The sequence below is a fragment of the Herpailurus yagouaroundi genome, unplaced genomic scaffold, assembly GCF_014898765.1.
Source record: "Herpailurus yagouaroundi ecotype Mexico unplaced genomic scaffold, PumYag 142, whole genome shotgun sequence".
NCBI lineage: Eukaryota > Metazoa > Chordata > Mammalia > Carnivora > Felidae > Herpailurus > Herpailurus yagouaroundi.
Genome location: NW_024412397.1, coordinates 28,076,718 through 28,086,518, shown reverse-complemented (window position 1 = coordinate 28,086,518; position 9,801 = coordinate 28,076,718). Strand labels below are relative to the sequence as shown.

Below are 9,801 nucleotides of genomic sequence, written 5' to 3'. Positions count from 1 at the left end.
CGCTCCCCTCATCCACACACACTCACTCCTGCTCACACACCTGTGCACACTCATACACTCATTTAAACACACAGCCTCACACACATGTGTCCCCTTTCTCATCTCCTTCCTGCTCAGAAACTGCTCCTTCTGCACAGCCAGCCCTTTACAGCCTCCTCAGAGAGCGGCCACCATCTGGGGACTGGGCGTCCTGGGCAGGGCAGTGGCTCCACTGTCAGGTGGCCCCCACCTGGGCTGGCTCCCCACCTCTAGTCGCCACTGACCTCATGGGTGCTGGCTGGGGCCGGCCAGCTGGAGCAGAGCCTCTCCAGGATGTGCAGCCCTTCGGTCCTCAGTCCCAGGCCTCCGGGAAACCAGGGTGTCCTTGCAGTGGGACGAAGCATTAGAACTCGAAGAATTCATAGAGAGCCTCTCATGTGGCTCATTTACAGAGGCCTGCCCTGCCCAGGGTCACCCTGCCAGGTGGTGGCAGGTTAGGAGCTAGAACACCAGGATCTGGGTCAGGGGGTGGTGCTCAGTGCCCAGGCTGACACATTTGATCACAGTGGGATCAGAGGTGGGCCTGAGCTGAAGCCTGGGCACAGGGCCTACCAACAGCAGTGAGGCCAGATGTTGGGTGGGGGGCCCCCCCCCTCTTTTGGTCCTGTCCCGAGGAGCTGCCGTCCTTGGGGCGGGGCCTGGCTGGTGCCTGGGAGTGGGCAGTGAGGGCACGCGGCATGCAGCCCCCGGCACCCACCCATCCAGCCCAGAACCCTGAGGCGGACCGGGAGGCCAAACGTGCTTGTCTTTGCTGATATCACCCTCCTTCTGTCCCTGAACAGCCTAGTTTCCCTTTAAAAATGGCTATTTATGGAGCTCTTATTTAAGAGTTATCTAAAACCTTCTCAAACCTGACTTTTGCCCCTGCCTCTCCCAGCTCTTGGGGGAAATGAGGACTATATATAAATTGCATCCTACCGCATAGAGTTGGGCATCCTTTGATCTGCCTTGAATTCCCCAGCGTTTGAGATCTATTTGAAATACTGGGCTCAGTGAACGGGGGCTACCGCCTCCCTTCCCAGGGCGTGTGTGGCCTTCACCCCACAGGGCCGGACACCACCTCTGGCCTGGGCCTCTGCTTCAGACCCCCCAGGCCTTTGGAGGAAGCAGGTGTCCCCTCTGAGCCAGTCTCCTGACACCCCACCCGAGTGTGGCCACTCGGGCTGGCCTGGCCTGGGAATTAGCTCTGTCTGGCTTGCTCCCGTGGGCTTTCTCTCTTTGGTGCATGCTATCTTTATTATCAGCCTGTGCCTTTACTTCTTCTCCTGTTATAAAATCATGTAACAAGAAATTTGGAAAATATCATTCCTGACTCCATCACCCAACAAGACCATGTTAACCTGTCTGTGTATTTCCTTGTAGATTTTCTCCTTAGGCAGATGAGGTCTTGGTTAGTTTGTTGATTTTGTTGATGTTGTTGTTGTTGTTTGTTTTTGTTTTGAAGTTGAAGGTTAATCTCCTCTAATGCAGAGGCTGTTTCCAGACCCATGGCTCCAGCAGCGGCTTGCATGGGGAAAAAAATGAATCACAGCTGCTATTCATAGCTGGATTTTAAAAATTAAGGGCAGGGAAGCACTTGCTGGGCCTGGGCTTGATGTCTTGAGGCATGTCAGGGAACTCCTGCTTGGAAGGAGCATATATTCTAGGTAAGGTGACAAGATCCACTCAGGTAAAAAGTTGGGTGATATCACAGGCATTATGTCATCACAAATGTGATGCTGCTTCAGGGAACCTTGCCTTTTGAGAAACACAGAGATTGATCGCGCCTTCAGCAATGGGGGGGGGGGGGGCAAAGATCCGGTGAGGGAGTCAGAGAAGGCTTCCTGGGAGAGGTGGGATGGTGGCTGAACACTGAAGTCTTGGAAGATGGACGTCGGAGAAGGGGCTGCATTTCAGTTTGGGGGGGGGGGGATACCCTGGGGGGATATTTGGAGCCAGGAAAGCTCCAATATGTATGGAGGCCCGGAAGTGGCTCAGTGAGTGGGAGCGGTGAGCTGGAGTCAGGCGTGATGGGTGGCACCTGTCCTGGGCTGAGCAGGGAACCATGAAGGTAGCCAAACGAGGTGCTGTGATGGAGGCTGCCGATTCAGGGAAAGGTGAGCGGGAGGAATCTCAGGTCTGCTTCAAGGAATAGTAAAGAGGCCAGGAAGGAAATCTGCCAAGTCCTACCTCCTCTCTGCTCAGCCAGAGCTGGTCTCGGGCTGATCCAACTGGCATCAGCTTGGCCCACGGCATCTATAATGACAGCCTGGAGGCAGGAGAGGGTCTCTAGAGGTGAAACACTCAGCACGGAGGACCTGATTTCCGAGATTCAAATTCCACGTCTATTGCGTCAAAACCCACTGGCCAAGACCAGCGGGAACACCTGTAGCCCAACCCAGTCAGGGGTATTAGCCTGCGGCAGCAAGTGAGGGCACACATCCTGGGCAACTGCGGGGCACCTCCAAACAGGGCGCTAAAGAAGGGGCGCACCCTACTCGTTGGAATGAGCACTGCGTGTGGTATGGAAACCAATCTGACAGTAAATTATATAAAAAAAAAAGAAGGGGTGCACCCAGAGTTTGGGGGCTGGAAAGAATCCCAGCACAGTCTTGATCAGAGTCGGTAAACTAGTGGGTTGCTGAACAGTCAGAAGTCACATCTTTAGAACACGCAAGCCTGCTCGGATTTGCCGTCAGATCAGTTTGTCTGTGGGCTTCTCTTGGAACAGATGGGTGTGGATGAGCTGGTGTCAAAGCATTTGAGCTTAGCTAGTCTGCGCTGTGCCGTTTTTCTGTTTTATGAATCATCACACGGGCCTCTTTGCAATTGGTGGTTTCTGTTTCAAGTCGCAGTTCCCTAGACACTGCCTATCTGCCCGCAGGGCCATGTCCTCCCTCATGTTTGCCCTTGGGCTAGTTACTTGCCCCCACTGTGCCTTGGTTTTCTCACTGGGCAAGTGGGAATAATAGCGGCAGCCACACCGTGGAATCCTGAGGATGACACGAGTTAATATGTTAGAAGCATCTAACCGTGCCTGGCACACACTGGGTGCAATATACACGCCGGCCATCATTATCACTGCAAACCTTCAAGATCGAGAAAAAAGAACATCGATATCCTTACTGCCCCTAAAGAAAGGATGGTCCGGGGGCGCCTGGGTGGTGCAGTCGGTTAAGCGTCCGACTTCAGCCAGGTCACGATCTCGCGGTCCGGGAGTTCGAGCCCCGCGTCGGGCTCTGGGCTGATGGCTCAGAGCCTGGAGCCTGTTTCCGATTCTGTGTCTCCCTCTCTGTCTGCCCCTCCCCCGTTCATGCTCTGTCTCTCTCTGTCCCAAAAATAAATAAACGTTGAAAAAAAAAAAAAAAGAATTGTTTTAAAAAAAAAAAAAAAAAAAAAAGAAAGGATGGTCCGCAAATTTGTTTTCCAGTTAAGGGGGGAAAAAAGAGGTACCGTGATCTGAGATACCCTGACCACAACAAGACAGTGTGGAAGCCACCATAATCTAGAACAAGCAAGTCCTGTTTGACTGGTGTGATCTTCTGAGCAGTGAAGGAAGGGGATGAAGGAGGCTTTGAGGTTTGGGGCACGTCTATGTGCAAGTGAAGGGGGGTGACACACACTTCCTTACTGTAGCCAAGGACAGTGCAGGAGGAAAGGCACTAAAGCAGTGACACTGAGGTTTGATTTCGATAGGGAAAGAATTGTCTGCCTCTGTGTTGTTAAGTACTGGGTGGGGAGGCTAAGGGTCCGCGGGGTGGTGGCAGGGTGGTGGCTTTCTGCCACTCATTGTCCTCTCCTGGTCTTAACCTCCCCATTTATGAGACGAAGGATCCGGAGGCCTTTCAGACTCCTTGCTTTCTTCACTTCAAGGCGTCCTGGAGATCATGGTCATTCTTCCTCATGACAGCAGTGTTCTCTGAATACACGTTCCCTATCCATGGACACCCGGTTGTTCACAGTCTCACAAGCTACCTTGCACATTTTGTACATGTATCTCTCTGGACTTGTATGCGCTGAGCTGTAGGGTGCCGAGCGGAGCGGCCATTGCCAGGGGTTGTGCGTTTGTGATTTTCATGTCCATTTCCAGATGTCTCTCCACAGTGGCTGCACCGGTTATAATCCTACTGCCAAGTCGTGGGCCTTGCTACCTTACTCACGTGGTGGGGCGGTGGGTGGGATTCCTTGACGAGCCTTCCAATCTACCTGCCACCTGCCACCTCTAAGGCTACGTGACATTAGAGTCTTGCTGTGCTGCTGCTCCCATTTCTTAAGGTACCGAATGTTTAGCTGGGCTGGGCTTCTTATCAGGCTCTGTTCCTGGGATGCTTCCCACCCCAATTTCAGAAAGGAGAGAGAGAGAGATAGCGAGAGTGAGAGAGTCTCTGGTGTTCAGTGTCTTACCAGTGATATGCCGGCAACTGACATCATTCCAACATCTGTGAACACATGCCTTGCCTCCCACGGTCAGGGTGGAGGAGGAGAAAAAGGAGAATAGCCAGCTGTGTGTGTCACTGGGAAGGTCAGAGTCCCTCAGGCTGTGAGACTGAGGGGCAAACTCACTGTCCAGGCCTTCGGTGAAGGATCCTAGTCCTTAGCATAACGAGGCTCTGATGCTTATGGTAATTTCACCCCAAGAAGATGCTGGTAGGGCCTAGATCTTGGTGGTGACCTGGAGCCATGCCCAGAAACACTCAAAGCTGTCACCAATAACCCTCCAAGGGCTTAGCTAAGGGGGAGGGCCTCTCTGACACACAAATGGAAATCCGTCACAAAGGAAGTGTAAAATGACCAAGGAAAGGAAATGCCTCTTGTCCCTTCCGCTCTTGTCATGGGCATAGCACACGGTGAGCCTACTTTTATGCATCATTTCCTCAGTTGTCCAGGCTGATGAAAGTGGTCAGCAAGGAGTCCCTGGATCCTGCAACATGTGCTTGTGTAATGTTTACAGGGCCCTTCTCCCTCTCTCTCTCTCTCTCTCTCTCTCTCTCACACACACACACACACACACACACACACACACACACACACGTATTCTTTAATCAGACATCTCCTGGGCACCACTGTAAGCCAGATGCTGGCTGTGCATGGGTAGCAGATGACCAAATCCCTGCCTCCCCCCCCAGGGGAAACTGCTCAGAAAAGACCTCTTGTGACAGAGCACAGGATAGAAGGTGACAAGTGTCATAGACAAGATGGGCAAGTCGTGCCCTACAGATCCCCCCTTCTCTCTCAGTGACAGCTCTCTTAGTTTCCATTTCCTGGGCATCCAGTGATTTCAAGGGAGAGAAGCAGAGTACATAGGAGAGGACAGCTCCACGGGCAGGTGGAGTGAGGCTTGCAGGCGACAGTTTCAGGTCTAGCGTTTGCTGGTTAACAGGGTCACTGGCAAGCTGCTTCAGGTGGGGCCAGTTTGCCGAAAGATGAAACTATAGCGGCGTTGGCTGGAGAAGGAAAAGAGACAAGATTTCCTAGGGGCCTCTGCACTTGGCCTTTGTTGGTGACGTAATGCCATATGACTATCATTAATAGGACCCCTGCTTCTGGATCAGTAGATCGTTTCTCACACTTGCAGTTGAGAGGGAGTTTACTACTGACCATTTCAATATACATTTGTTAAGTACCTACTGAGTGCCAGCAGTGAGCCGGACAATGGAGGTCCTGCCTCATGGAGTTGACACTCTATATGTGTCCTCAACTGTGATAAGCCACCCACCCCAGAGAGGCTCACTTGGATCTTAGTGGGGGAGTCTTGAAAAGGTCTTCACATTCTGAAGGGCTGAGCCTATACTGGTGGAAACTCAGGCATGGGTCCTATATTTGGGCTGTTCACCCAGTGTGAACAAGACGGGGTGTGTTCAAGAATTAAATCCTGGGGCGCCTGGGTGGCTCAGTCGGTTGAGCGTTCGACTTCGGCTCGGGTCATGATCTCGCGGTTTGTGGGTTGGAGCCCCATGTCGGGCTCTGTGCTGACGACTCGGAGCCTGGAGCCTGCTTCAGATCCTGTGTCTCCTCTCTCTGCCCCTCCCCCACTCATGCGCTGTCTCTCTCTGTCTCCCAAAAATAAATAAATGTAAACAAAAAAATTTAAAAAAAAAGAATGAAATCTTGACAGTTTGTGACAACACGGATAGACCTTTTTTTTTTTTAGATTTTTTTTTTTAAGTTTATTTATTTATTTCGAGAGAGAGTAAGCGTGAATGAGGGTGGAACAGAGAGAGAATCACAACCAGGCTCCGTGCACTGTCAGCATGGAGCCCTATGTGGGGCTCCATCTCACAAACCGAGGTCATGACCTGAGCTGCAATCAAGGGTGTGCAGCTTAACCAACTGAGCCACTCAGGCAACCCAGACCTTGAGGGTATTATGCTAAGTGAAATAAGTTGGACAGAGAAAGACAAATACCATATTATTTCACTTAGAGGTGGAATCTGAAAAGCCAAACAGCAAAACGAAAAAGAAGCTGACTTATAAACACAGAGAACAACTGGTGGTGGCAGAGGGGCGGAGGGGCCTGAGGCGTTGGGTGAAATACACGAAGGGGTTGAAGAGGTACAAACTTACCGTTGAAAAGTCAGTAAGTCACAGGGATGAAAAGTACAGCACAGGGAATGCAGGTAACGATATTTCAATGACTTTGTGTGGTGACAGATGGCAAGTACCCTTAACGTGGCCATCATTTCATAATGTGTACGTTGTGCACCTGAAACTAATAAGAATATCGCATGTGACATACACTTTAATTACAAGGGGTGTCGTTCGGGGAAACCAGATACAGCCAAGTAGCCGGACGTGCCTAAGTTATGGCCTGGGGCTGAGCCACATGCGTTTGTGATCTTCACATCCCCTTGGTCCCTTTCTCCTGGACTCTTGGAGGCCCACTGGGAGGAGGAGGGACCGGAGGGAACCATGGCATCTGGCCCCCTGGAGTGGCATCAAAGATGCCAAGCTCCCTGGGCTAAAAGCCTCTTGTCAGCAGAGTAATTGGATCTGACTTGCAGCAGGCAGGGAGCAGAGGTATTCAAGTCAGCCGTGCTATTTTTAAACGCCCTCTCTTCCCCGAGTGCAGATCTCAAGCTCAGCGGGAGAGAATGGCTCATCTCAGAGCCTTGGGAATCAAAGAACAACTTCCCCCACCCCAAGTTTAACCAAAGTTTAAGTCTCCCCACCCTTGTCCTTCAAAATCACATCGACTGGGCAGCCGCCTGTGAATCCGGCCATGACCACCACATGTCCCGGGTTGGGGAAGTGTGGACTCCACGGGCCGTGGGGTAGAAGGGACGCATCTCGGTTATTGGGCCGGCTGCCCAGCTGTCCGGAGGCAGCCCAGCGGCCCTGGTCTCTTGGTTGTCTGGCAGCCCCGGAGGCTCACCACTAGGCCAGCAGGCAAACATGTCCCTCCCTGTCTGCCATCTGCCACTGTCTTTGACTCTTGGTAGCGGCTCACAGCTGCCTGTCGGGCTTTGAAGACAGTGGGAGTCAGAGCAGAGAGCAGGCACCCACCTGTCCAGCGTCCCTCTGGGAGCTGAGCCGCATACTGCGTGCAGCCCTGGGTGGGGAGAGGGCTCCAGGGAGGCCAGCCTCTCTGGGTGGCACCACCGCGGAGGCACCCTCGTTTGTCTGGTTCTTTCCACTTGCGCACTTCCCCCCCGTCCCCCAGCCCCCAGCGGCTTCAGCCATGGGCTGGCAGTGAAATGCTCCCCTTGCAGGGGATGCAGGGAAGACAGGAAGGGCCTTGCTGGTGGTCCTGACGACCCCTCACTCCCGGAGAAGGACAAGGCCACCTTAGGCAGGAGCTGTGGCGGATATGGAGTTGCCGTTACCAGCCATCATGGGGTGAATGCCTTCCGTGCTCTAGATATCACACCTGTGGGCCAAGTATCACTGTGCCCTGTTACAGGTGAGGACACAGAGGCCCAAAGGGGAGCCCCCCTGGCCAAGGTCACTGGAAGGTCCTTCGTCTCTCCCTGACAAGGATCCTCAACCCACCGCTCTCAACCTTGCTAGAATTCCCGATGTCCAGGAATTAGTGAGGCTTCAGCTTCAAACAGCACAGCTCTCTGAGAAGGTGGAGGTGTTCCAGACACCTTCCTGCCTTTGCTGAGGGCGGGGAGGGGGGGGGGGCGGTGGGTGGGAAGTGTGGCCGTGCTCTGTGGCACTCTGTAAAGGCTTGTGGCTTTGGGTGTCAGGTCTTGAACTCAGTTTTCAAAATTGTTTGGTTCAAACACTGCAAGCCGGGAATCCTGCCAGGACCTCTTCTGTCTAGAGTGGAATTAGAACAAGGTGGGTTGCCTCGACCCTTTCCAAGGGCACTGATTCTCAAGTTCACACCCAAAGCAGCACCTTCGATAAAGCAGCCTCACTCAAGCCCAGCCTTCTCTAGAAGCAGACCATGTGGTGACATCCAAGGGGCCCTGGGAGGACCCTCTCCACCCCAAAGTATGTCTGTTGCAGCCTGTCCCATGGGGTCTGAACTCACACCACTGTAGGGGCTTCCATTGACTTTCTAGAGCAGTTCTGAGTTGTAGGTGCTATGTGGGGTCGGGGGGCCCCCCTGGTTATGGAACTGAACCCCAATACACCTTGTGTTCACTCTGGGGTAGTGTGATGGGCTGTTGTTGACTTTCTTAGTGCCTCAGTTTGTTTATCTTTAAATTGGGGAGAGGGGGAAGGCTGAAACTGGGGGAGATGGGGGAGACAGTGTGGGGCACCCTGGGAGCCTGGGGTGAGAAAGTGAATAGAAAGGGGGGCAGAACAGTGCTGAAGACCAACCGACTTGCCCATTTTGCCGTGCTTAACATTTATTATTTTTAAAAGCTACTTTGTGTATTTTAAAAACCACACAGTGTAGGGCACAAAGCCACATGGTAGAGAGGATGTACATAGACCGAGAAAACCACATCCCCTCCCCTCCCCTGCCATCAGCCACCCGTGCTCTCTCCTCATGGGAACCACTGCCGTGAGAGCTCGTGTCATCTTCCAGAAATCATCTGCTGCATGTACACTATAACCTAGTGGCAGACTTGACTTGAAGTTACTGCGGGACCCTCAGGCTCCTGTAAATGTCTGTCGTAACGCCCTTCCTACCCAGGCCTCCCTTCTGTGAGCCGTTGTATATTTTTCAAAGCCCTTGACCCCAGCACGTCTCCTCTGAACCCGTGACCATCCCGGATGAACAGACGGCAATATCCTTGTGCCGTTTTGTAGGTTGGGAAGCTGGAATTCAGAGAGGCCAGGCTGCTTGCCTAAGGCCACACTGAGAGTGAGCGAGTGAGACTGGACTTCAGTGCGACTCTCCTGAGTCCCAGGGCAGATGTACCCTACTGCTTCCTAGAAGGACAGTCTACTCCCCCTTCTCCTGTCCAGCGGCGTGATTGACCTGACAAAGCAGGACTATGCGAAGCCACTGCCAACAAGTAGGCCTAATTCCAGCAGGCCACGGAGCAGGCGATGGATGCAAGGGCACAGCTGCATGTGTGCACGCACGCGTGCACATGCACACACACGCGCGCGCACACGCTGCCCCTCCCCCCGACACCCCTCAGACTCCAGAAGGGCCAATGCAGCATGTGGAATCCCTTGCTCCTCTTGGCTTCTCTTGCCTTAGTGGAGAGGGAAGGGTGCAATGGTAACTGGGAAGGGTCATGTGAGAGGCCATATTAGGTTCTTCGGGGCTCACTTTGTACCGGTAAACATCTTTACTCTGTGCCGTCATAGCATTGCAGATGGGGAGCACTGCATATGGGGAGCACTGCAGATGGGGAACGTGCACAGAATTGCAGA

At 53.0% G+C, this 9,801-nt stretch overlaps 1 protein-coding gene and 1 long non-coding RNA gene across 2 annotated transcripts in view; one reads left to right on the top strand and one right to left on the bottom strand.

Moving 5' to 3' along the window:
* LOC121032974 (uncharacterized) overlaps positions 1-754 on the bottom strand; it is a 2,464-nt gene extending 1,710 nt beyond the window's left edge. The window contains exon 1 of the long non-coding RNA XR_005791631.1: positions 264-754. This is a non-coding gene — a long non-coding RNA (uncharacterized LOC121032974). The remainder of the gene's footprint in view (positions 1-263) is intronic.
* ARK2C (arkadia (RNF111) C-terminal like ring finger ubiquitin ligase 2C) overlaps positions 1-9,801 on the top strand; it is a gene marked incomplete at its 5' end in the record, with an annotated part of 96,412 nt that overhangs the window by 52,087 nt on the left and 34,524 nt on the right. The gene's annotated exons all lie outside the window — the stretch shown is intronic.